The sequence below is a fragment of the Lathyrus oleraceus genome, chromosome 3 (genome assembly GCF_024323335.1).
Source record: "Lathyrus oleraceus cultivar Zhongwan6 chromosome 3, CAAS_Psat_ZW6_1.0, whole genome shotgun sequence".
Lineage (NCBI taxonomy): Eukaryota > Viridiplantae > Streptophyta > Magnoliopsida > Fabales > Fabaceae > Lathyrus > Lathyrus oleraceus.
The window spans coordinates 389842317-389853346 of record NC_066581.1 but is presented as its reverse complement, the minus strand read 5'-3'; positions in this window follow the sequence as shown (position 1 = coordinate 389853346).

The following is an 11030-nucleotide window of genomic DNA, read 5'->3' as shown; positions in this document are numbered from 1 at the left end:
ATGGACTAATTCCTTTAAGATCGGAAAGAGTCCAACCCATAGCTTCTTGATTGGTTTTTAGCACAATGATTAGACGGGCTTCTTCTTCTTTTGTCAAAAGGTTGCTTATGATGACCGGCTTTGCCTCGGTCTCATCCAGGAACACATATTTCAAAGTCGAAGGTAACTCTTTTAATTCAATTGGCGCTTTCTCGTCAATTACCTCCTTCTTCAAATTTTCTTCCTCTACTTCCCACGGTTGTAGGTCTTCCAAGCTATCAAGTTCCTTCAAACATTCCTCAAGAGCTAGCTCCTCTTCAACAGTGAAAACCTCCAATGAGTCGTCGAAAGCTAACTCCATAGGAGATATCTCGTGAATATGCTTTGAAACTTCCATAATAGCGTCTTCGATCACATCGATGCGAAAGCTATCATTTCTGTCTTTGGAATGCTTCATCGCCTCGAATAGATCAAATGTGACCTCCTCATTTTGAACACGCACCTTCATTAAACCGTCATCAACATCAATCATCATTCTTGCGGTCTTCATGAATGGTCGGCCCAATATGAGCGGAGCATCATCATCTTCCTCCATATCAATTACAATAAAATCCACCGGGAAAAAGAATTTGTCGACCTTCACCAACACATCTTGGGCTACGCCATGAGGATGGGTCGTCGACTTATCCGCCAATTGTAATGTCATTCGGATGGACTTAATCTCGATGTTGCCAAGCCTCTTGATAATTGACAAAGGTATAAGATTTATGCTCGACCCCAAGTCAATAAGTCCCTTCCCGACATAAACGTCACCAATCTTAACCGGCAATGTAACTCTTCCCGGATCAACCTCTTTCTTAGGAAGTGTCCTTTGAATGATGGCACTACAGCTCGCATCAAGGACGATGGTCTCCGGTTCCGTATACCTCCGCTTTTTGGTTAGTATGTCCTTCATGAATTTGGCATACTTTGGCATTTGTTCCAAAGCTTCAGCAAACGGAATGTTAATTTGTAATTGCTTAAAAATATCCATGAACCGGGCGTAATGCCGTTCATTTTCCCTTTTGGAAGGGGCATGAGGGTAAGGAAGATTTTGGACCGGAGTAGCGCTCACTACCTCCTTTCCCTTTGCAATTCTAGCACTTTTCCATCTAGGCTTCTTCACTACCTCCCTTATCACCTCATCATTTTTATTTTCCTCAATCTCCACACCTTTTTCTTGTTCAACTTCACCATTATTTTTATTATTTTCAACTACTTCATCATCACTCCACACTCCTACTTCACCGTCAACATTTTCATCCACTATTTCCTCCTCAATCTCCTTCTCTTTCTCTCTTTTTTCACTCTCCACTCTTTTTTCATTTTCACTACCCAACTCCCTTCCACTTCTCGTCATAATCGCCTTACAATGCTCCTTAGGATTTGTTTGCGTATTAGCCGAAAAAGAAGGACCGGTTTGTTGTTCAGCGAGTTGCTTGGCAAGTTGCCCAACTTGAGTTTCAAGATTTTTTATGGCCGCGTCATTACTCTTTTGATTGGCCATTGACATTTGCATGAATTGCGTCAATGTCTCTTCCAATTTAGAATTGACTACCGGCGGTTGTTGAGGTTGATACGGATTTTGGGGAGGGTTTTGACGGCTAGAAGAACCACCTCCATAACCTTGGTTATGATAATAGTTGCTTCTAGGTTGGAACCCTTGGTTCCCTTGGAATTGTTGTTGTTGTTGTTGTTGAGGGTGCGGTTGATAAGGTTGTTGTTGTCTTGGTTGATAGTCCCGTTGATTGGCCATGTAATTTACTTCGTCAAAACCGGGAGGTGGACAAAATCCGGTGTCATGTTCACCTTTACAAAGTTCACAACAAGCTATTTGTTTAGCTTTTGACGGTTCTCTTAACTCTTTGATTTGTTGCGTTAAGAGTTCCACTTGTTGTGAGATGAGCTTGTTTTGGGCAAGTATGGCATCATTCGTCCCTAACTCAAGCACTCCCGCCTTCTTCAAAGAATTTCCACGACTTTGACTCTGAAGATCATTCAAAGCCATGCGATTGATAATGTTTGTGGCTTCTTCGGCACTTTTTGACATCAACGAGCCACCCGAGGTGGCATCCAACAACGTCTTACAGTTTGGTTGAAGTCCATTTCTGAAGATATGGATTTGAGTTAATTCATCAAATCCATGCCCTTTGCATTTCCTTAGCATGGACTTGAATCTCTCCCACGCTTCATTCAACGATTCACTGGTTCCTTGAGAAAACACCGAGATGGCTGTCTTTGATTCCATGAATCGGTTATGAGAGAAAAATCTTTCAATGAATTTCTCCTCTAACACATTCCAATCTGTCATTACGGCAGGTGTTTGATCGAGATACCAATCCTTTGCTTTACCGAGCAAAGCGTGAGGAAATAAACGTCTGAACAACGGAAGCTCCTGAGCCTGATCCACTCCGGCAGCCAATGCTATCTCATAGAATTTTGTGAGAAAAGCAAATGGGTCTTCATGGTCCATTCCGGTGAATGGACTCCCATACAATAAATTCAGAGTTCCCGTCTTCATCTCAGCTTGCCTTCCTGTTTGGTTGGCAAACTGAGCGGTGTTCCTTGGACTGTTGATACATGGAGTAGAAATAGGTGGTGGTGGTTGTGGCTCCATGTTTGGTATGAATGGGTGTGGATTTGTGGTCGAAGAACTTTCTCCTTGCTCTTGGCGTTGCCTAGCCTGTTGCCTCCTACGTCTCGTTTTGCTATTGAGCCTCCTTGCGGTTCTCTCGATCTCAGGATCAAAAAGAAGTTCGTCCACAGGGATTTTCCCTCGCATAAAACGTAAGCTGCACACTAAACCAAACAAATTACAAGCACAAGTCAAAAATTCACAAGCTAAAACTTAAACAACCAATGCGATGCTCGCAATATCAATTTACAATCCCCGGCAACGGCGCCATTTTGTTGAGACAGTTTTTAAGTGTCGGGTTTTGTTATCGTATCCACAGAGATTGTAAGATATCACTGCCGTTCAATGGTTGAATTAATCTTAACTTAATGTAACACTAGGGTTTTGGTTTTAATCAAGTTATCTTGCATACAAAGTAATTAATTGCGGTAAAAGTTACGTTTTGATTGATATGAGAAATATTGTCAAAGTTAGGTTTCAATGATTACATTTGCTTTGCATGTATTTGCTCGGTCAATCATCTTATAAACTCCTTTAGATGATAAATTATTTCACAAGGTCCTCTCAATGCGTTTCTCTCGAACACCCATTGTGAGTTTTGCCATTTTGATCCATTGTTTCTCTCGAACACAATCTATCAAAATGACAACTTTTTGGTTCAACCTTATGGTGAACAAAATCATTCGTTACTATCTCTAGCTAACAAACAAGTTTGGATGAAAACCTAGGTCAAGAATCGGTAAACATCTCTCGATCAAATACCAACACAAAGAGTTTTAAATAGAAACAAAGTTTTCATCATATATTTACCGTTAAAGAGTTTACATATGAGGATCCTTACATTTACACACAAAGCTCGGAAATCACCTACATCTAACCTTGACAAATGGAAGACTTAGCTACTCATTTTCATGGTAGCTTGGTCGGCAAGTAAGGAAAGAGGGTTGATCAACATCCAAGTCGAATAATCGAAGTTGGATGGGAATCCACCTTCTTTTTGTGGAAGATGGTTGCTAGATGAAGAGAAATGAAATTAGGGCATAAAATCTCCCACAAAGCAATGCTGTAAAATATCTAGGAGAAAGTACAAAAAATGGAAAAGTTGGTAAAAATGAGGTATGGTGCCCAAAAGTGGCACCTGCTACTTATAGACAAGTGCAGAACTGTCATGTTCGCTAGGCGAGCATAATAGCTCGCCTAGCGAGGTCCTAAAATGGGCACAAAAAGCCCCTGCGCCCAGAGCAAACAGGGCCTGCTAAACTGTCATGTTCGCCTAGCGAACATACCTTCGCCTAGCGAAGGAAACGCTTCAAGCTCGCCCCCAGCGAGGTTGAGAGGTTTTGCTACTGGAATGCTCGCTGGGGACTCGCTAGAGCCTCGCCTAGCGAGTGAGTGCTGGCTGCACTTTTTCACCAAAATAGAATGAATTCGCTGCAGACTTCGCCATGAGCTCGCCTAGCGAATTAATTTGCTAATTTACTGGAGCTGTTCGCCAGGAGCTCGCCTAGCGAACCCATTCTTCGCCACAGCCTCGCCCAGCGAGCAGGCAGATGAAATGCTCCTTTGCTTTGGTTCCTTTGCCAATTCTCTTGTGTCTTTATTATCAATTAATTCATGCCTTTCCTGCACAATAACAAACACATCAAAGGCACCAAGCTTGTTTATCAATGTAACGCATTCCATGTAAAATAAATGTGATTTTGACAATTTTAGCAAGGCAAAAGAGTGAAAGATGCCCACATATGATAGCTTAAATAAGCACTTTTGGGCATCTAACATTGACCTCTAGAGCTTACACCAACAATATGTTCAATCATGAAGGGCAACTTGTTAAGCATGATCAATTACTTCAAAAGATGATTACCATGAGTCATGACAACAATAAGATAGAGGTTGTTAGTGCACATAATAAAACTATTTTAAGAGCTGATGTATTTAAAAATAGAATATTTCCCTTCCATATTGATGCAACAAACTCTCAGTGTATTACTTCTAATTTGATTGGAGATGATTCTTATTTATGAAACCTCGAGTATGAACACCTTAACTTTAAGAGTCTTTGTACCTCAGTCAAAGGAAATGGTACATGGTTTTCCTAGAACCATGTTTCATGTATATGCTTACATCAACTGCTTGATAGGAAAGCAACTAACAAAATCATTTGTGTCACATATTCCAATGAGAGCTCAAGATAAACTTGATGTGATACATATTTATGTGTGTGGTCCCTTTGGCACAATGTCACTGGGATGAAATATATACTTTTTCTTTGTAGGTGAGTTCAATAGAATGGCGAGAGTTTATTATTTAATACCAAATATTATATGCTCCTAGTTTTCAAGAGGTTTAATGCGATGGCAGAAAAACAAGCAGAATACTCCTCAGAATTCTTTTAAGTGATGGAGACAATGAATACATATGAAAAAAATTTAAAACCTTTTGCGATGAGGAAGGAATTCAACATGAGATAACAACACCATGCACATTTTTAACATAATGATATTATTGAGAGAAGGGAAAATACTATCATAAACATGATTAGATGCCTTCAAAAAGAAAAGAAACTACCACATGGTTTTGGTGGGTGAAGTTATCACAATTGTTTGTAATAGGCTCAATAAGAGTCCAACCAAGAGATTAAAGATAAGGAAATCTAGTTATTTCACACTTCATATGTAAAGCACTTAAGGATATTTAGTTCTTTTAAGTTTCAAACACTTCACATACTCTAAACAGTGAAGAAGTGTGGAGATAAGAGTGAAGTGATGACTCTTGTAGGCTATCACACTGCATGCTCTTACAAGTTATACAACCTCGTCACCTAGAATATTGTTGCAAGAAGATATGTTGCAATAAATGAGAAATAATTTTGGAATAGGCTAAGTCAATATGTACAATAATCTTTAAGTGTGTCATTTGTGTTCCATGATGACTAGAGGCTAATGCACCTAGACTTATTTGTTGATGTTGAGTCATTTATCTATGTATAAGAATATACATCCTTTGTATGGATTACTTCTATGGAGGAATGAATTAATTCCATAGAGAAGAATCTAACATAAAGTATAATCTCATTACAAGCACAAAAGAGACCTATTGCAGTCAAGGGTCACAAAGTGAAACACCTTTCATATGGTTCCATTACAAAACATAAGGCAAGGCTTCTTGCAAAAGGATTCTTACAAAAGTCTGGCCTTGACTTTGCATAAAATTTTGCATCCATTGGAAAGAATCAAACCACTAAGATTAATGGTAGTTTTGGATAACTTCATGCAATGAAATTTGGTTTAACTAGATGTCAAGTTTTCATTTCTCAATGGAGACTTTAAAGAGGAAGTTTATGTTAAAAAGCCTCAAGGATTTATTGTGAAAGATGAAGGAGATAAGATCTTGAAGCTTAATATGGCTTTATATTGATACGAGTTATAATAACACAGAACAAGAGGATTGATGAATTGAATTCTAAAGTTGATTGGTCATTCAAAGTGTAAAATTGAATATAAAATCTATATGAAAGGAATAAATCAAAAATAAGTCTAGGTGCAAAAAATGAACAACTTTTATTATGGATAACTTTAAATAAATATGAATAACTTTTATTATTATTATATTATATTATGTATTTAAAATTAAAATACAAAATCAAAACTTTGTTATCTTGAAGAACTTATAGGTTGAAAAAACTTATTAACAATGTAATAAGTTGTTTTCATAAGCTTTGTCAAATAAATAGTCTCACAAAATTTATTCTATTAGGTAAGATCAAATAAGTCATTACAACCAAACATTTAGTCTTATTGGTTTTTTAATTTATTAGTATATCTAAACATTTGTTGAAGTTATTATTTTCATAGGTTCAAATGAAATAGAATTTTAAGTAGGATAATAGACAATATGATTTTGAAAGTTTCAGAATCAGACATAAAAAAAAGTTTATGACAGACTAAAAAACAGACCGGGACTTTAATTTTTTAGTAAACCAGATTTAGGTTTAGCAAAACTTAACTCAGTCCGGTCTATTATCACCCTAACTTTGAATTAATAGAGGGTGTTAAAGTGTAATTCAAATTTAGAAGATGTTAGTTAATTTACTTTTACACAAAAACTAACTAATTAAGTGATTATGTTGTTGGGCCTAATTAGTGTTTAGTGTTGTAGATAACCATCATGGGTTCATTAGTGTAATAACAACAGGTGAAGTGCAATACATACAAAATAATTTTATTTTCTCTCTTTTACTTTTATGTGTGTACTTGTTAAAAAGTACAATATGTGACAACCTCTAGTGGTTAAGGATTACCAAAGGTTCTAAAGTTTGTTGAATGGTTTAGAATTAACTCACATAGGGGTGAGAAGCCTTGTGTATGTGATTTTCTCTCTGAGAGTCAGAATTTCTTCTCAACTTCAAGGTTGGGGTATTTATAGTTGCCCTTGGCCTAGATTCTAGGTCTCATGGGAATAACAACCACTTTCAAAGAAATGTGGGAGTGGACAATTAACCTCTTGTTATTTAGAGGAGTGTGGTTAATTTTTCCTTACTTCTTCAATACCGTTATGGATCAAGGACATGTCACATCTCACGTTTGGATGCTTCGGGTGAGTCGCCTAGAGAATGGACGACATATTCGAGGAAATGGCATAACGCCCAATAAATATACGCATGATCTAGAAAATTGGAGATTAAAAAGATATTGTGTGTGAGACGCTACATCAACCAATCGCCTCTCATGTCGCCCCATATGAACTATTTGCATATATACTAATACAATGTGTGTGTAGTTCAAAATACCCAACATTAGTAAAATCTAGCCAAAAAAAAATTAGATTTTCACGATATGAAAAATTAAAGTTCAAAGTCCGACCTCATTATAAAATAATTTTTTTAGTGAAACCAAAAAAAAGGTGGGGTGTTTAGATGGAATGCATGAACATTTTACTTTTAGTGGGAAACATACATTGGTAAGTTAGAACTTAATAATACATAACATAATAAGCAATTAATCATGACAATAATTGCACCTAAACCTATCATATGGTTTTCATTATCTTTAATATATGCATGATTTCTTAAATTATTTGAAATACACACATCTAGCTAAGTCAAGATTTCTACCAAATCAAGTAGCTAAACCATGACTACAAATTTTCCAAATTTCGAACTATAGTAGTTGGTGTGGTTCTCTTATGAAGTGGACCCATTCATTCTTTTTGGAAATGTTTTATCATTGATTAGAGGAGTTCACCTAAATTCAACCTAATTGTTGCACAGCACAATTTTGTCTCTTTTGAACAATTTGCTTTTAGATTAATTTTCAAAAGTTTTGTTGATATATATCTATCATTCAATTTGTTAACAAATGGCCTAAGGATATAAAAAAAACATAATTTATTAATTAATGTAATGTATAGCTTTCTATCCTAATCCGATATTTGCGCTTAAACGAAGTATAAATTGCTTTTTACGTTACTTTATATACACATCAAGTTGTACGTGAAAATGATTTATTTTGTTTTGGCTGATGAAAACAAATTACTACTGCTCATTCAGTCATATCTTAAGTTTTTTTTGGTTATAATCAATCCCATCTTAATAGTTAAGTTTTATAGAATTAAAGTGTTTTGTATTATTGTAGAATTAATTAGATTTAAATTAATATAGTACTGACAAAAAAAAAATGAAAGGTGAACAACAAAATATGAGAATTTGAATTCATAAAATTAGAAAGTGAATATTAAATTGATATTCGAATAACTGTTTGTTCGGTTGTGCAATGAAATTTTTTGGCTGTTTGTTTATGAGGGATTTTGTCGTGAAAACGAGAAATTTAAAATTGTAGCTTCAGAAAAAATGCAGGCCTATTGATAGTAAATGTCGAAACAAACATATTATTTGTAAAATTATTATTAAAACAAAAAGACTTTTTTAATCAATAATTTTAAATAGTTTTAGACTTGTTTAAACATTTAAGAAAAAAAATTTAATTTTTTTTAAAACTGTTTTGCGTCGTTTGCAAAGCCTTTCCTGAAAAATCCAAGAGTGACATTAAAATAAGAAGGACATTAAGCAAAAGAGAGAATGGATTAGGTGATCCCTTGTTCCGCTAAAGGTAGATGATTTTGCCTACAATATTCGTCAATCATTGCATTATTAAATCCAACTGCCACGTGCAACACGCCTTCTTTTATGTTGACGGTTTTAATCACATTTGGAAGGAAAAAAAATTAAGTATAGAGGAAAAAAAAAGAACATAATCACATCACGAGAACTCTAAAATCGAAGAAAAAAACATGGTCGCTGTCAATAGATAATCAAAGAATAATATTATGTGAAAATTGTTACAACACATAATATACTCTCAACTAACTCAGACTCTCAATACACCTACATCCTACAAAACAAATATTTAACTACATCTCACAACCTCTAATACAAGAGTATAAGAGAACAAAGAAAGTCAAATACAAATTTAAAGTGTTTTTGACTTGTGTATCTTGGAATGAAGAACTTGAATCATATATATAGCCTTGGACTCCCTATTTCTTCAAAAAACTAAGTGATGTAGGACTTCAAAGAAATTGTATCTTGTATATAACCTCAGACTCTCTCTTCATTCACAAAACTGTGCGACGTGAGACTTCTTCAACATGTATATTTTTAACCAACCCCAACATATATAAGGAAGAAAACACATCATTTCATGTATTAAAATTCACTATCACTCTCACATTACTCCTTATTCTCTCATTGACTAGTGTGTAGGACTGTTAACCTTGTAGGCTAACCTCCTCTTTACTACCTCGGAAATTTGCTCCACTGATTCAAGATCTCATGTCATCATCTCACTGATCATTTATGGTTCCCTAGCGGAAGAGTAGTGTCGTTTGCGAGAATTAACTTCTGGTTTTTATGAATTCCATAAAGAACAAACGTTTCTCCATCGCAGATCCATATCTCTCATTCTTTCCTCATGAACATCAATATTTACCCGAACAACTTGATATCTCTCCGATACTGAACTTCTGAAGCTATGGTGAATTCGAAAATCCCTTGATATGCCAAATTCGTTGTTGCAACTGTTGAAGCTAGTGTGACTTATCCTCCTCCATAAAAGATGGACAATCTAGTCTGGGTAACTTTACCCTCTGTTCCAACACTGTGAGATTTGACTTCTCCTAGATTCAACCAAGGGGCATCCCAGGATTTTCCAACCTCTCAACCTTTTCCTCCTTCTTATCAAGGTGAACCTTCAAACCGACCTCTTTTGTAACCTCTGATTCTTAGACAAGATATGCTTTTTAGCCTCCAACTGTTGCAAGTCAATCTAGGCATGCAACGAGCCACCGATCTATTGGACAACGTGTACAACTTGGTGAACCAACAAAGCTCTCAATTCTTGGAAGACAGGATCCTAAGAATTGAAGAAATCTTACAATATGCCCCTAAAAGAGATAACAACATACGATAAGCAATCTCGTGCGACAGTTCCTATGCGATACTAGAACCAATCCCCAAAAAAGAGGCCACACCACATGAAATTACCCTATAAAACCTAAGCCTCCACCTAAGTAGAGGACACCAGAATCCTCCTCCCAACTCTAAGGGAAAGGGAGGGAACCTCCAGTGCACCATTTTTGAAGGAGAGAAAGGTTTGATATAGATGCTCTTACTGCAGAACAAAAAAGGAATATATTGTTTGCACGCATCCTTGAAAGTATAATCCCTAGATCCCATGAGAAACCTTTAAAGTTGTCTGACTACGTCAATAATAGGTTGGACTACTACCACGCCCATGAAACCATAAAATATAAGCTTTTTGCGTTATCCCTCACCAGAGTTGTCATGGCATGGTATAAGACCTTTTCAGATGGGAGGATTGACTCTTGGAAGGATATTTATAACTTCTTCATCACCCATTTTACTGATTGGAAATGGAAACCTATAACTATGATGTTTCTTAGTGGGATCACACAGGAGAGTAAAGAAATCCTACGTGAATACATATATTGTTTCACAAAAGTGTTTGTGGTGGTAGGAGGTACAGACGATGGACTAAAGTGTTGGATATTCAAAAAGGGTTTGAGACCAGATTGCATGTTTTGGGAGAAACTAGGGCACAAGGGAGCTTGTAGTTTAAGTGAATTCCTGAGTAGGGTCAACCCTATATGATTGGTAATATGAGCTCTTAGAAGAAGAATGGGAAAAGGTTCATGGTGTTGGTAACTCTGGATACCATCGAGCCTCGAAAAAAGAAAACAAACGCCAAAGAAACGACAGGGAGCGAGGGTCTCGAGCTAAATTCTCCTCCTACGCTCCTTTGAACACTTCAAGGGAAAGGATTTAGTGAGAGTGTGAAAATACTAAATTTAAAGAAGTTTA